The following is a 17835-nucleotide window of genomic DNA, read 5'->3' on the forward strand; positions in this document are numbered from 1 at the left end:
AAAAAAAAATCTCAGCCTTAAATCAAAATCACATCCTGGAAATACTCCAAGCAGGTGAACATCAAGCTTCTTTCTAGAAAAGCCAACCTGAAAGCTCTGCCCTAACCATTTGGCCAGTGACTTCAACACAACTACAAGCAGCATTACCCAAAATATAAACTAAATATATAAACTCACGGACTGGACTGTGCTGTGCCTTTGCTACAAGTCCTACCAAATTACCATTTTTGTAAATATTAGAAATATGCTTTTAAGACCTTCTAGTTCCAGTACTCATTGCTATGGCTGAAGAACAAATGTTGACTCTTAGTTATTTAAATAACCCTTGCTCCTGAAGCCTTAATGTCCTCAGAAGCTACCACACCTTTTCTTGGCTGGGGAACCAAGGCACCGACTTGTGATTTGTCCAAGGTCATATAAAAAGATATTAATAGTGGGAATTTATGTCGGGGCCAACATCTGGTGTAGATTATTTACAAATAAGTTTGCTCTCTAAAACAAAAAAATAAAAGTTTTCAAGTTTGTTTACAAAGTTGCTGCATGTTGTTTCCACTATTTTATTAAGAGCACATGGAGCCACGGTTGCAAACAGCAGCATTAAAAATAGCCTAGGATTCACGGTGGGTGAAATTCAAGCTTTTGTTTTGATAAGCATCCAGAAGTCAGGATTAGCCAAACTTCTTTGGTCAGCCAAGAATTTAGAGCAAGGCGTTTATTATGGAAAGCTTGGGTACGAGAAACCTGAAGAGGAGCAAGCCAGAGGCTTCCAGACAGATCCAAGTGCCATGTCAAGGTGGCACGGAATGCCAGGGCTCCACACACAGGACACCTTACAGGTGTGGTGGGAAATCCTCAGCTACACACACTGGAGTCAGAACAGAGCACAGAAATCAGGTCAGAGTAAAGGCAGACATGGTTTCCTTTGGGAGTTGGTTCCCATGGATTGCTGTCAGGCCTTGGTCAGCCTTTGTCCACTTGTAAACCTGACTGCTGTAAACCTAAACTCCACAATCATTGTGGACAGACTGGAATGACTCCACACTGAGGGAGCCCTTGGCTTGCTGGCATTGGTGCCAGCCCTGCTGACAGCATCCCACCAGCCATAAAAATCTTCCCCGTGGACACCGAGGGGTTTGTTCACTTGTACAGAACAGGATGTTACTGAGATCTTGCCACCAGAAGGCAGGAAGAAGAATGAGAAACGTCCAAGCAGCTTGATCTGAAGAATTCAAAGAAGGTCAAAAGTGCTTTATGACAGAGCAGTTGCAAACTGGTTTGCCTGACTGGAGATTTACATCTGGTAATGACACCTTCTGACAAGGGCTGGAACAAAACATTCTAAAAGTCCCCACAATGGGTGGAATGAGAATACCCTGGCCCTGGCAAGAATGCACCGTGTCCTGGACTGAAACAGGACTATGAGCCTAAATAAAGAGGTGTGGTTGGTGGCTGGCTGCTCATCCCTGCTTTTTTGGCTCATCTCAGCCTCAGAGAGAAGCCTTTCTCCCCTTGCAGGCAGGAGCACAGCAGCAGTCTCACACAGGTCCAGAGGAGCAGTTGCTCAAGGTTTTCCCAACAGCAGCAGATCCCATATTCCTCCCCCACAGTACCAGAGTACAGCAGATTTGCAGATGAGGATGTTTGTTAAGGAATTGCCTTTTACATCAGTCCTAAATTTTCCTTGTGAAATACCTTAGTTTGGGGCTGTGTCAGGAAAAGCTGATAAACTGGTGGTCCAACAGTGAGTGATCTCTCAAATGTCCAGCTCTGTTCCACTTCCATTCATGGCAGAGGTGAACTCCCCCCACAAATTCAGCTGACAAAGTTCACTGCTTACACCAGGTTAAGTTACATATTGTCATCTGAAGACACTGGCCAGGTTACAGAAGAACAAAGGAAGTGTACCTAGTATTTAGGAATTCACTAAAAAAATGCAGATTAAAGGAATGAGAGCACATTGGAAAAGAGTAGAGCTCCAGCCACACGGAATCTGCCAAACCCAGGACTACACAGGAAGGAGCTCATAACTGGAGAGCTTTCCTGAGTGTGAGTGGGTGACCTTCACATCATAGCGTTGACTGGATGCTCGCATTTTGATTTTCCATTTGATTTTCAAACAGACAGCAAGGTGAGATGCTCAAATATCGACTTGAAAGGTTAGTAAAACATGGCTTCACCCAAATCTCACTGTGTGCACTTTCTGGAGAAGACTCTTAATTACCTGTCTGCACATCTGTAAGAAATGTGTGAGTTTACCTTGGAACCACAACCCTCTGTTCATAAGCCTGGAACTAAGATGTACTGAAACAGCTTGCTGTGTTTTTAGGACTCTGACTAACATTTAATCCCGTCAGGCTTCTGCAGACCTGGAAATGGTTGGACCTGTTTCTGTCTCAGCCAGGAAGGATTACTGCATTCTTTTTCTGAATTATTTTTACAGAGACTTCAGTTCACCCAAACTAAAGCTGAAGACCTTACAGTGAGCTGAGTATCTGGCACTTTAAAGAACAAGGCAGACTTATGCCCTGCAAAATCACAATACTGACAGCAGACTGCAGCCAGATGCTGTTTGGAAATATCTAATCAACAGGGAAAGCATCCCTCATCATCACCTTCCCTTGCTCCTCTGTACACCCAGATGAATTTAGGACTGAGATTTTCTTTGCCTGGCACAGCTTCTCCTTCTGTGACTTTTCTCCACCCTCTATACATTTCTCCTCCATCAGCACCATCCACGCCACAGCAAATCTTGCTGCTTCCAGGCTTCTCATTTGGTGCAGATCCTGCTTTATCAGGCTGTGGCCAAACCCACACCAGCTTGTGCCCTGTGTGACCAAACTGGTGTAAATCAGCATGGCCTGGAGGGCTCACAGGGTACTCCACCACCTGAACCTGAGGCCACTTGTTTGCAACCAAAAGGGCCTTGGCTGTCAAAACAGGGCCAGGCTTGGAGTTTCAAGTTTTAGGAAGTGTTAACTTTTCAAAACCCAGTGTAACTCAGTTCCCCCTCAGATGATCTGTGGTCTCATGAACAGGCCAATCTGTTCAATACAGTGAGAATAAGGACAAGTGATTTTTTTTTCTTCCCCTGCTCTTTTGCCTCACCACAAATGTCCCCCTGGTTTCTCAAAGCTGCAGGACAAAGTCAAAGAAGAGGCAGCTTAAAGCTCTGTTTATGAGGAGTTTAAATTTGTTGTAAAAGTTGGTTGTGTCCACCTGGCATCATTTAAGCAAACAGGTGAATGTCACTCATTGGAAAATAATGGGCTCGAGTCTCCACTCAGCTCTGATGGATTTACACTGTTGTAACTCTGAACAGCCCCACAGGACGTTTATGCCCTACAAATAAAGAGAAGTAGCTTTTCTTTCAGCAAAATACTGTCTGGTTCACCCTAATGATCAATGTTTCCACTACTGAAAGAAATCCTAGTCCTACTTGGCTAACCCCAGTCCATAATGACTTTGAGACATTCAGCCAACCTTCTGGGAAAAACAATGTTATATACATATTTTGCCAAGGCAGAAATCATAAGCAAAAATATTGGACCAGCTGCCATAAATTAGCACAGCTCCATTGACAGTGGTTGCATAAACTACAAGCTTTGTAATAGGGAAAAAAAAAAAATAATAAGCAAACTTCAGTACTAGTTATAGGAGACAAAACTGATGTTTCAATTAGCATATTATCCTAAATCATTGGTAACAATAGTTGGGATTATTTCAGTTCTTTTTATATTTTTGTTTTAAGAACTCATAAATTCCCATGGTTAATTTGAAAAGTAAGAAGCCCACAGAATATGCACACAAGGAAAAAATAAATCCATTTTTAAGGTTAACAGGCTCTAATTCAGATTTTTGTTACCAGAACAGGACTCTGAAGTGGTGTATGTTGAATTCAGCTTTTGATACGGTTCCTGAAGACTCCAACAGGGGATGTTGGAGAAGACCTGCTCAAATCTACTCAACTGCTGCAAATGCCTCTTCCCAAATGCCCAATTTTGCATAAAAAAAAGGACCCCTCTTCAGATGTGCCCAAAAAGTGCCCATGGACAAGACCTTTGGCTGGTGTCACCCCAAAGAGACTTCAGATGAATTCACACAGTTCAAAACAGTGGTCATCATTTCCCTGTTTGTTTTATCCTCTGATCATACCAACCATAAATAAAATATTAACATTTTATGGTGACCTTTCCTTCCAGTCTTACAGGAGTCAAGATCTGAACGTGTAGTGTTTGGCCACTAAACTTCCCACAAAAAATTTTTTTCCTGATTTTCCTCTTCCATCTTTTTTTCCCTTTTATTCCTCCCCCCCCCCAATTGTGCTTTTTCAATTTAGGTAGTTAAAAAAGTATGAAGATCAACCTGTGGACAGGAGGGAAGAATGTAAAGCCATACAACTGGAGAAAAAAAAAATCAAAAGAGAAAGCACTTGGCTTTCATACATCAATTAAAGAAGAAATTATCTTTAAAAAAAAAATCTCACATTTTGGAAAAAGGAAAGTTATTTTTCAAAACACAGCCTGCACAAGGCCAGCATTCTTTGATTATTTCTAAGAATGAGGCTGTGGCTCAGTGTGGTCACCTTTTAAAACCTCTCCATCACAGAAACACTGTTTTGGGGTGGTTGTTACCCTACCAAGATCACACCAATTTTTTTCCCTGATAAGAACTTGGCAGATCCAAGGCTGGAATTCCAGGGGGCGAATCCCCAGCTGGAATGGCTGGATTTCTCTGCAGGGCAGAGCTGTGCTGGTCTCACCAGCTGATGGCCCAGCCTTGGAGAGCCGAGCTCAGCGCGGTGGGTTCATGACCCGCCTTGCTCTGACACCCCATAAACTCGGGCACTTCAAAGCAGCGGCTTCCACGACCCTTCCAGGTTCTCCACTGTCTCTGCTTACCCCAGGCTAAGCCCCAGCTGTTCCTCATCAAAAAAAGGAAAGAAATAAGCCCCGCTCAGGGCAACCTGAACATCTAACAGGCATTTTTCCACTCTGCTTTGCATATTTGAGTGCTGATTTGCTTATCTCCCAACCAGGGCTAATTAGAAAGTCATTAACCTCTCTGTGAACTTCGTTCACATCATAACCTGGTTCCTATCCCTGCTGACATGCAAAGATGTGAGGAGTACCCAGTTTAAGAGGTGGAATATTAATCATAGGAAACGCTATTACTGGGATACCTTGTCCAAAACCACTGTCCACAGTTACTCCATGGCTGAAAAATCACACTGAAGTCAGAAATTTGCTGGTTTGTGGTCCAGTGAAACAGTTCAAAAACTACATTTATTTGCAACCCTGCTTATCCTGCTCACAGTAAATAAGATTAAATACGTGAACTGATGTTATTCTGTCGATAAAAAACTTGCACACCAATAATTTTGTCTTTTTGTAATAACGTGCTCTGGATTATACCTTTGAAAATATATCCCTTTTTAGTTTGCTCACCTGAAACTACAGGTAGAGGGCACAACAGACAAATCCAAGCCACCAAACTATTCACAAGTGCTCTTGCTGTGGTACCTGAGCCAAAATGCTACTGCAGAAGTTTGATTTTGTACCAGGATACGGCACCTGATGGCTCAGAAGGTCCAAAGATCACAGGGAACGAGCTGCAGGATTGTATCTTCCCATCCCCACTTTCCCAACACAGGCAAGGGCAAAACTGTAGCTAAAGATGACACATAATTCAAACTGAGTTTTGCCCATGATGAGGAAATAAATTGGCATCAGACCCCATAATTCAACCACGTGTATTAACCAATATATATTTAAATATTACACCATAACCTTGCATCTAAGTTCAGTTTTGTTTTCAGATGGCACCTTAAACAGCACCTGGAACACCTGGATCTCTCTTACTGCAGTTCACCAAAGCAGAAAAACTATTCAACCCAATTTTTTTTGGCATAACTCTGCTCACAACAGAGGGGAGGAAGGAGTGAGAGAAAGCCTCTGCTTTATTTGCACAGACACAGACATATTTTGTTGCTCTCTTGCTGCACAACACAGGGATATAAATCCAAACTCAGCAGCCAAGGGTCACTGTTCACACTGTGATTAAGGACACTGGAGGTTCAAGAGAGCAGTGAAGCAGATGTAGGCAGCAGATACAGTAAAAAGCACAAAATTAGGCAGAGGAGTAATGATATGTCTTTTGCACAAATGGTTTCGTTGAGGTGGGTTTTTCGTGGGTTTTAATTTTTTTTTTTAATTATTTTTGGGTCCAAAGCATTTCTTTACAATCCTCCTCTTTCACTTAAGGAGTGTTCCAAAATTTTTATTTATTTATTTTTTAAACTTGATTTATCAAGAGCTGCTGAGCCTGGCAGATTAGTAAGGCAATTCAGCAACTGTCCAGTGTGTGAACTTTTTTGTGCATGCAAATTCTCATGTATAGGTACATTAGTTTACCATTTTAAAATTATTTATATGTATATACATAATTATGCGTATATATAATTTTTAAAACCACAATCTTAGCCTAATTATGCAAGTCCAGTTCTTATAAAAGACCAGAAGACGTGCACCAAAAGCTGCAGAAATCAGAAGACCTGTGTAACCCCCACCGAGTAAAAGAATCATTCCTGTTCAGCCCAAAGTGTTCCAAAACAGTTTTGCTTTAAACCAGAAATCTTAAATTTTGCATTTGATAAAACTTAAGTTTTCCAAAGCAATTCATCTGTACTTACACTTTTCTTCACGAGTTCAAAATTTTATGTACAAATTAAAAAGCCAAGGGGCAGGAAAAAAATCAGGGAAAATCTAGGTTAGACACTTCAGATTCCAAAAATATAGCAATGACAAAGCACTGAAAAAGCTTCAGCATCCCTTCCATCTACACAGTGCTTTCCCCCAAGACTATTTAGCCCTTTGTCCCAACCCTGCAGGGAATGCATCAATTCCAGCAAATCTGGGATTTATGGCAGTTTTTCATTGGTTTTGTTCAACTCACAGAGAACCTTCTGCTGCACAGAAATTGGTCAGTGTGTCCCCATGCACTGGTCCCTGCCCTCCTGGAGTAAAGCTCCCATAAAGTCAGGATGTTTAACCCACAGGTAAGGGTCAAGAAAGGGTTGGAAGAAGCTCATTTTGGAATCAGACTTGGGCTGGGCAAAGACAGAGAAAATTCCAATTCCATGGAAGAGTCAGGAAGCGATGGTGGCATCGATCACAGCTCGGCTTTTAGCTTGTTTGAATTGGGATTTTGGGATGTTGCACCACAGTTTTGTGGAGAGAACCAGCTGGCTGTGCAGTGGAGAACTGACAAGTAGGATAATAGAATAGAATAAAGGAATGGGTTGGGTTGGAAGGGATCTTAAGGAGCATCTGGTTTCCACTCCCCTGCCGTGGGCAGGGACACCTTCCGCTATCCCAGGTTGCTCAGAGCCCCATCCAACCTGGCCTGGAACACTCCCAGGGATGGAGCAGCCACAGCTTCTCTGGGAAACCTCTGCCAGGGCCTCTCCACCCTCACAGGGAAGAATTTCCTCCTGATATCCAATCTAAACCTACTCTTTGACAGTTTGAAGCCACTCCCCCTTGCCCTGTCACTCCAGGCCTTTATAAACAGTCCCTCTCCATATTTCTTGTCGGCTCCATTCAGGCTGCAATTAGGTCACCCCAAAACTGTCTCTTTTCCAGGCTGAGCAAATCCAGTTCTCCCACCCTTTCCTCATAGGAGAGCTGCTCCATCCCTCTAATCTAAGGAGCTAAAAAGAGGCACATTTCCTTTTGCTAGAGAGAAGTTTCACACCCAAATGTGTGACAGATCCCAAATGCAGGCACCTACAGGCTGTTTATCCCAGCACTGCCACCATTACAGCAGAGGACAGTAATTTCTAAATCACATTTTACCTCCAAGGTAGAGAATTCAAAGAAGACAAATGAACTTAAGTATTGCTTAAGTATTGCCTGTAACTCCCACTGGTAATAAAGGAGGCCCAGGGGGCTGGATTAGATGTGGATCAGCTGGATCTGCCCAAAACATACCTGAGGGTGGGCAAGTGGAAATCAGTGACACCAAAAGCACGTGCACCAACTCACAGTTTGCACAGCTCAACACCACAAAAAAGACAGGATGATCCAATAGATCTTTCCAGGTGTGCTGCAAACTCCCCTTCAGACTGCTCTGCACACTGCCCCAGGGTTTGGGTGAGGGTCTGGGCCCCAAAGCAGGAATGTGCCAATAGCAAAGGAAGTTCAAAATGCCATTGGACACAGTCAGAACAGGTTTATTTTTTCCCACTTGGCTGTAAATCCCAAAGCAGGGTGTACAATTCACACGGTGCCTCCTCATCCTGAAAGGGTTCAGGTGGGAATTTGTCCATGGAAACACCAGGAAAAAGGATTTCAGGTGAATTTCCACTTTCTGCCGCTTGCTTTGCCGAGTCTTTTCACAATCCACGAGTTGCTGTTGGGTTTGCCTGCAGACAAGGACCTGGGCTTAATCCCACCTGTCAGCCAAGTGCTGAGAACAGCCTCTCTTCATTATCCTGCTCCAGACCCACTTTGGAGCCTCATGTGGAGGCCATAAATATTCCTGGATTAACATCCAAGAGGCCGGTGGGTCGAATAGAAGCGTGAACACCTGACCCTGAGAATGGGCTGACACAGTCCATGCTTGGGATGGCTTTGTTAGAGCAGTCAGCAGGGTATAGCTGGGAGATGAATAATTGAAGAAACAGCTTCTTTAAATACAGTCCACGGGCAGCATGTGGTGCAACTTTCCCTCTGTTTCCCCCTCCCCAACGAGAATTCTTCATATCAAGCTGCTTTGGTGCTAAGTGCACATATCTAGGAGGCATTTCTCTCCAAAATTTGGATCCAAACACACATCAAAACTAACAGTTCATCCGTCACGGTTGGGAAGCATGTATGACAAGAAAATATTTGCTTTGCTCTGGTTTTGTGTTTGGTTTGCTGACCGCTCATATCAAAAAGCAAGAACAGCTTTTTCATCTTGCTGTAGTTTAGAAACATTTATAGGACAGATGGTCTAAATTTGTGGGTTTTATAAACTTAATGAGAATGTAAAAAAGAAAAAAAAAAAAAAAGGCCCATATGGGTGCAATATTTTCTGGGGCTTCTTGGAGCTGGCCAAGAAGTAGCCCACTGCAGAGAGGAGGAACAGTTCCCATTGGGAACTCATTCCAAGGTTTACAAATGGCTGAGAAGAGCGACTGCCACAGGCTTTCTTCACCTCAGTGGAAGTTTCACTTGCACTGTGTGGTATAGGGAAAACATACATTTATTCTTCCCAGCAAGCAACTGTTCCTTAAACTCTGCCTTTACCTCCCAAACGAGCTGGCTGCAGGAGCTCAGCAGAAGGCCCAAGTGCCTCTCCATCCTCTGTCCTGAGCTCTTGCTCTTGGGGCTGCTTGCTGGGCCCACTAAAGATGTTTAGCTATCAGTTCCTCTAAGATGATGATATTATTTTATTCCTACACAGTTTTCTCGTTCTTCAGCCACCACCACTTGACCAGAACAGTGACAATGCCATCCTGAGGCCGGGGAGCAGGACAGGATCTTGGGAGATCTGTATGGAGGCCCTGGGCCTGCTCCGGGCTCTGGCACAACCTCTGGGCAGCTGCACAGGAGCAAGTCCAAACATGGCTTTTATCCTCAATTGGGCCTCCAAAGAGAGCCCCTGTGAGCAGCACAGGAAGGGAGGAGAGTCCTCAGGGACATGTAGCCCAGTATCCCATCTCTTTCTCCAGGCATATCCTCCAAGAGCTAGTGTATGGAAGTCTACCTCCAAGTGGATAGAGCAGCATCCAGAGGAAAATCAATGTGTGAGGTCAACTGAGTGCCTTATTTCCTCACCACAAAACAATTAATAAGAAGCACCAACTTCTCAGGCTTTTCCTACCAGTCAGGCTCTCCATCTGAAAACTTAATCCCAGCTGAAACACTTCCAAATTGAAATAAAGGTTGAAGATGTTTTCATGAAGCAGCATCCTTAGCATAAGACTGACTAAGAATCTCCTGTTAGGCAGAAATCCTCCTCCATGCAGCTCCTCAGTCTAAATAAATGAAGTTAAAAGATCAGCTTCCAGTCCTCCCTCATGTGAGCTATTAAAATATTAATGAACAAAGCATAATCCACCCTAACAGGCTCCATTAACTTAAGACCTCAATTTTCTCCTTGGACAGTCTTCTTCCAATGAAACACACCAGGAGGCACAAACCCCAAATTATTATTATCAGCGAAATATTTCAGTGTGTCATTTTAAAGTTGATGCATAAAAACAGCATTAAGAAAAAACAGGCAGCAATTCTCTCAAAATGGTTGTCTAAGCCCCTTTGCAATCTTAGGGTGCACCGTTTTATTTCACACCCAGGTCCTGCTTCCAAAATTCGCTTCAGGATTCTGATTTCTTATTTTATTCTCTTTAAAAATGTGACAGCTCAGACCACAGCCAGGTGTGCAGTTCCTGGTATAGGAACTGTGCAGTACTTTGGGGAAGTCTTGAACAAATTTTAGCCCACTAATTTCATCAGGACTTTAAATGAGCAAGGCTTCAGCCTGTGCAGGCCTGGCTTTACCTCAGCCACATTTCAGGCTCTCTTTTACCAAGCAGCTGAACTGGAACATGCTGAAATCTCACTTATTAACAGGCAGGAGCAAAAGCAGCACAGGGCAGTGTTATTCCCTAGTCTGACCTCCCAGGATTCCTTTGCACATTATCAGTTCGAGGCAGGACTGTTGGATGTACAAAGGTGGTTATTCCCAAATATAAGTCTCTCTAGACAGGATCCAACCAAATCCAGCTCTGCTGGGAGCAGAGGGAGCCTGTGATTACACAAAATCACCTTTCCATGCAAAGCAGAACTGAGCCTGTTCCCCCCCCACCTCCCTACCCACCCCCACCCCCAATAACTGAAGTGCTCAATCAACAAACATCCAGCAAATATTTGGACAAACAGCCAAGGACTTCTCAGAACATCAAATGATTATTAAATCTTAAACTGTACTTTCCAAAAATAATTTTCTGCTGCTGTTGTTTGTTTGTTTGAAAGGAAGGGTAGTAAAATCCACAGATGTGTACAGCCATAAACCTTTAGATGAGACTCAATTTCCTTGATGTCCAACGATAAAATCCACTAATAAATGTGTACAGATGCAAAGGCCTATTTGTTGTCCTGTCAAGTCAGGCCATGTGGAACAAAAAACCTAAAAGCAACCAGGAGAGGAACTAATGATGTAGGCTCGCCTCTGCCAAGATGCACTTACTGCAGTTCCTGTGACATTTAAGGAACATAATGATGGGACATTCCTTTTTAACTTTATTGTTTTGTCAAAAGCGGGGTTTTACAGCTGAAGATCATGTTCCCAAGATAGTCAATTAGGTTATGCAGATTTACACACACACTGGGATCTCCTTTGTGCAGCATGATGAGTTCCTTTGCTAACAATCACTCCCATTCCATGGCAAACATGGGGCTGGTGTCAAGATCTCCCATAGAGAGCAGGATTTCTTCTTTTTTTTTTTTTTTTAAATTTTAAATGCTTTCCATGAAAAAGCTCTTTAGATCTCCTGGTGCATCAAGACAGGCTTTCCTTTTTTTTTTTAATCTCCAGATAATTATTTCTGAATGTGCAAATACAGTTTTGAAGGGGGAGGAGGGGGGAAAACCCCACTCTCTGGAGTAACCAAACACCAGATTTCCGCAGTATGAAAGCCATTTTAAGGCACTGTGGTGTGCTCCGTGGTTAGCCCTGCTTCTACTTAATTAGGGACCGAAGTTATAAGTCCACAGCTGCAGGAGAGCAGTAAATAGCTATTGCTGACTTCCTTATTGCCAATGTGTACATCGTGATTGCAGGGTGAGGAGCAGGGATCTTTTCCTAAACGCTGCCTTGTGCGGCGACGGGGCTTTGATGTCATAAAAACGCTGTTACAGATTTTAAAAGTCTTAATTGTGGTGCGGCGTGGTGCTGTCAGCTCCCCTTCCGGGGGCAGCACCAACCCTTGCCGTGAGATCTCGGGGTTGCAGGACGCTCGTTTGCAGGTTTCCTAATGAAGCCTCCGTGTGCCGTATCCTCAGCTCCCGAAATGCAGCCTCTCCTCGCTGATTGCCAGCCCCTGAGCCCTCGTATAGGACATGGTCTCCATGCTGGGGAGGGAGAGGAGAGGGGGGGAAAGAAAGGAAGAATATCCCCCCCTGCTCCGTGTTGTTCTGATGAACAGCATCTGCTTGCTCGCTGTTATGACACCCGCCCTCCAAACACCCTGAACCCCCTGAATTCAGGGCCTCTGGGATGGTGTTCTGAGATAACCCTCTGCCTTCCACTGATCCTTGCTTCCACAGCCAGATAAACCCTCCCACCTCAGCACATTCTGGCTTTGTGCATGGACTCTCCAGCCTCTCTGTTCTACCTGCATTCTTCAGGTCACCCAAAATTGAATGCCTTCTAAGTTCTTAATATCTTTTAATACCTCATCTTGCTTCTATGGCTGCTGTTGCCATTTCAGTAACACCTTTTTTTTTTTCAACCACTTCTTAGTCTTTTTGAGCCTCCCCATGGCAAGCAAATTCTCCTTGCTGCCCCATAAATGGTGGAAATCTGGCTGAAAAAGCCTCAAATCAAAACAAGCAAAGCTTGGCAGAGCAAAGATTTGTGTCAGACTCATCTGGTGTCACCAAAAACACTTCTGTGCACCACCCAGTGCTAAGCCCTGCCCCTGCTACAAGGAAAAGGTCCCAGATTCTTCCCCTACTGCCAGCAATCCATTCAGGGATCAAACATCACCTGCAAACAGGCTGCTGACCTCAGGTGGTCTTTTCTAGACATCCTTGGAACAGAAACAAAGAACAGTGCTAGAAATCCCAGAGTGGGGATTTGTATCTAAAGAGATGGGATTTGTGCAGTGTCCCTGGTAAACACCAGCACTCTGGAACTTGTCTTGATGAATGGGGTTGTCTGATGGCAACACAATGGGGGCTGATGATGAAACAGTGACAAATGGATTTCCTCCCTGGCTGGACACAGCTATTATTTGCCATCTGCACAGTATGTGCCTCGTGGAGGCATATTTTGCAACATGAACACTGAGTTCAGGCGAAAAAAAAATAAATAAAAGCCCTGTCTGACAAAGGCAGCTCCCAGAGCAAGAAGCAACTGGATTAAAGGCAGAGAAGAGGACAACAGCTGTCTCCAAGGGAGTCATAGACCTCAAAGAATGACCCAGGGAAAAAAAAAAAAGATGGTTTTAGTGTTTAGTTTATACACCTGCATTTACCAAGTAAACAAAGCACCTGAAATCAGCCTTGATAGCTCAGTCTTTGGATAAGGGGGTGGGTGTATCACCTGTGACAAGGAGGGCACGAAAAAAGCAGGCCAGGATAAAGGAGAAGAGTTAAGACAAGTTTAATTGACTTAGCAGTAGGAAGCAACAAAGAGAAAGATTTGTGAAGCCATTATAAATTTGCAAGGAGAGTAGGGGAAAATAGACAAATTAGTCACAGAGGAGAAGAAAACATCTTGCCAAGAACTGAACTGCCAAGTCATTTCACAGTGACACCCAACCCATTGGGTTGTGCTGCCATTCCAGCTGAGTTTGTTGGGTGTCTGGGCCCCCAGGCAGCTCTTCTGTTAAGCTACAAATGTCACCACCAGAGCTGCCTCTGGGTGGGAATTCCCAGCTGGGAGCAGCTCGAGATCCCTGCAGGAACACACACATCTCCCAGTCCAATTAGAAAGGCAGAGTTTGAACTGCTGTTCTTAAAGAGCACACTGAGAACGAGCTGAGAGAGCAGAGCAACCATCCCCATCCTTTCCCCTTCACTCTTCGCTGTCCTGAAGGGATTAAACAATGGCAAGAACACAGTGGGATGAGTTAGAGATTAGAGGTAAATTTTAAAAACCCAGTTAGTCACTTGGCACACAGTAAAATCCAGTTCCCCTGAAAAGACCCCTTGGATATCACTGATAATATAGGAGGTGTTCTAATGCTACACCAGTAAACACAGCACAGTGCAACAAACCCCTAAACAGACCAAAGGTCTCAGGATCAAGTATATTAGGAGCTGCTTGGGAATAAATGAAAATAAATAAAAAAACCCACAAAGAAACTCCAAGAAACACCACCAAACCAACCTATTTAAATAAGTAAATAAATAGTTTCTGTTCATTGACTGTTTTTATGTTGCATATCCAGCATCACTACATACACCCACCCCAAGGCTCTTGCTGGCATCCTGTTTTTTGTTGACCTATTTAGAAGTTCACCAGAGAAAACATGTTCTGTCAATAAGTGCTCTTGACTCAGAGCACGAATCATCACAGGTTTCATGCTTTAAGTAAGACTGAATTTCCTCTCGTTTCTAAAACCAGATAGTTCCTGCTTCTGCCACAGCTTCTGTGTGTCACCCACTGGCCGCTTGCTTTGTGTTCTAAGACTTCTGTATATTTATAAACCAAGGCTTATAGTGTTTTCCAATATAGTGTCTCACTTCTCTCTTGAGTTTATAAAGCTCTGGAGTGCAGGAGCCAGGCTCAATTCCAGAAATGCAGCACCAAGCACGAGGGGCCACCATATCAGCTGGAGTGCAGAGCAACAAATAACCCTTGAGAACAAATCAACCAAGTCTCCCCTATCCTGGTATGTGTTTTAAAGCCCATAGTCCAGGCACAAGTTCTGTTTACATTAGATGTGAGTGGGCACTTATATACCCACCTACAGGCATGGACTTGTGGATACCCCCAAATTACTGCCTGACTCAGGAGGTAACATTTCTGGAAATAATGATTCAGTGCCATGGGGTGGCTGGATGAATCTGCTCCCTCCCATCCAACCCAGCACAGACACCAGTAACCTCAGGTCTGTGGTATTTCTCTCTTTGGAAACATGCAAAAATGTTGGGAGTGTTCAAATATCTTTAAACTGTGTAGCAGATCTTATCTGCTGTGCTGCATGCAGCACCCAATGCTGGCAGGCTACCTGGAAATACCATTCCCTCAGATTTAACTACCAAGCTCAGATAAAAGTGTCTGTTTGGTTCCCCCTACCCTCCAAAAAACAATTACAAATCAGTAAGATCTACAGACAGTTCTTCATTAGCTTAAGCTTTAAGACATTACAGTAGCTTGGGTGCTTCCTAAAACAGGCCACATTAATCTAATCTCTCAAAGAACAATGATTTTTAAAACCTATTTATGATTCAAATTAATTCCTCCAATAAGCTTTCTTTTACCTTAGACAGTGCAGGAGCACAAATCCCATTTGTGACCTGGATTCCTGGCGTGTCCACAGCACAACATCTATTTTGCAAAGGACTGGAGGAGGAAAAATAAAAAGAAAAAAGAAACAGCCTAACTCCTTGAAGCAAACACACCCCAAAAATCCATTCTTTTAGGAAGAACACAGTAACATCTGTCCAGTTCTAATAAATAAGATTTAGGATAAGAATGCAGCTTAAGAAGCAAAAAAAACTTGTTGTAGTCCCACCTGGGATGAATTTGGTTTAGCAGCCCACTTATCTGTACGTAAAAGTTAAATAATCCCCCTTAAACAGCAGGTTATCAAGCAGAAATCAGCAACACCTGCTATATTTGTACAATAACAATAACAAGCTGGGATGCCATTCATTTATGGGAAGGAGAATGCCAACTTGGCCAAGGTTTGTTTTGGCCGCCGGTAAATCTGTGTCTAATAGGGGAGTGATGCATTTCATGGAAAATAAGCTGCACCTGGATTTGAGTCATACCTTGTCCCCTTGAAAACCTGTCATATCCTCCTACTTAAATGTCTCTGATACAATAAACACATGAGCATAAACAAGGCCCCAACTCTTTTGCCCTGTCTCCCTCTTCATTCCAGACAGGAAACATAAAACAGCTAGCAGCCCAAGATGCATGAAACCGTTTCTAAAGCTACTTTGGGCCATTTGTTTAATGTCATCCAGGATCTCTTTTGTGCACTGGACAATTTTCCTACCATGTGGTTGCTTATTGTGTTACCTGCTGCTGCCTTTCCATGCTGGAAGAGCCACATAATAGAAAGTGGAGCCAGCCTGGTCTTCACAGAGGGCGCCTGATCCTGCACCACTGAGGTAAAATAGGAGCTTCAAAAGGGACACGTGGTGCAGGTGGACTCATAACATGGAGATGTGTTAATATTTTTGCAGTGAAAGATATGGGGGAAATTGTATATGGACTGGAATACGTATCATGTGGGAGATGTGACAATTATTACTCTCCATGACTTGTAAAATATCTTCTATCTTCACTTCAGCAGCATCAGCAGGTCCCAGCATGAGTGAAGCACATGTGGGTGACAGTGACAGCTTTGGAGGGGCTGTTGAGTCAGGCAGCAAAAAGGCCACTGTGAGTGATCCAGCCCCATAACCAGCCTGGCCAGACAGGGACTGGAAGGGTGGGAATGGGGCAGGGCAGCGTCTTGGCTGATGTGAGGAACTCCCAACACCTGCAAACTTGGACAAGTCACGTCACTGCTCCCCAGCTCACGCTGCAACGGGGAGAGCAAGACACTGGCACTCCCCTGCCAAGACAAAGGAATGTCAGCAATGCTATCCCAAGTTTCTCCACTCATGTACATATTTGATCCATGGAAACCCCTTGCTTTTGAAAGGCCCCATTCCTCCAGCAGTCAGCAAACCCCTCAGGTTTGCTACAACTATAAGGACTGTTGATATATAAAAATTCTTGCTACTATTTAAGGTTTTCAGTGTTTTATTGGCATAACTCGGCCAATTTTCCCCTCTTTGCCTGTCACATGTCACACTGCAAGGCAGGTGCAAGGCTTGCAGAATTTCAAACTTTCACATTTCACATATTTTTCCCTTCCTTTATACGTTGACTTTTCCATATAGGATCTACGCACGTCGACACACCTGAAAGTGGGTAACTAGATCCCTTTTCCACATTTAATGAGTGCTTCCCTCATTATTCTCCTTCCTGTAGGGCCACACAGGTAGATATAAAAGGGAAAATTAAAATGACTCAAAGTCACTTCTGTAATGCCCAGACCACCCATGTCATTAGTGCTGCTCCTCCAGCAAACGCCCCGTTTCAAGGGGTTCTGTGTCACTCCCAATAATTTCGGAGCAAGACAGACCATAAAACCTCCTGGACCTCCGAGCAGACTCCACTGTGGCACTCCAATAATTCAGCCTAAATACAGCAGCTCACCAACAAATCACAAACTCAGAGCTTCCCACCCACCCCAAGGATTTTCCTTCACCTTTCTGGCTCGTTCCTTCCTCAAACTCCTCGGTCCCTTCCGAAGCACACGGGTGGAAAGAACCGCGAGACCGAAACAGTTCACTGAGTGTTTCTGAGAAGAGGTTGCCTGGGCTGGGGTGGTGAGTGTGTGCCTGGCTGCTGAAGTAATGTCAGGGCAACCAGGGAGAACGTGGTGACCTGGAAAAAAGCCTAACCCTCGGGAAGGGAATGTGGGTAGTGATAACAGGGTTATACAAGGGACAGAAAGGGAAGCGGAGGGTCAATCTGCTGATTCTGCACGTCCAGGCAAGTAGGATGGGAAGCAAAAAAGGAGGAACTGAGGGCATCAATATATAATCAAAATTATAGGTTAGCTGGCATAACATATGATGGAAAAACTCATATGACTGGAAAATTAACATGGCACATATTCAGGAAGAGCAAGCAAGGGGAAAAGAAAGTCTGTTCAGAAACACAGAGTAAATTGCTGGAAGAGTGGATAAAACAGCAAGAAAAATGGTAATAACCATGGATGCAGTTCACTAAATACTAAATTTGGAAGGTGATGTTGAAAAGGCTTTTTGTCCCCCCTGAAAGATGACCCAAAGGGGGATTTAAGGCATCCTGATATCTTTTGTAACATCTGCT

Source organism: Pseudopipra pipra, chromosome 3, assembly GCF_036250125.1.
Source record: "Pseudopipra pipra isolate bDixPip1 chromosome 3, bDixPip1.hap1, whole genome shotgun sequence".
Taxonomy (NCBI): domain Eukaryota; kingdom Metazoa; phylum Chordata; class Aves; order Passeriformes; family Pipridae; genus Pseudopipra; species Pseudopipra pipra.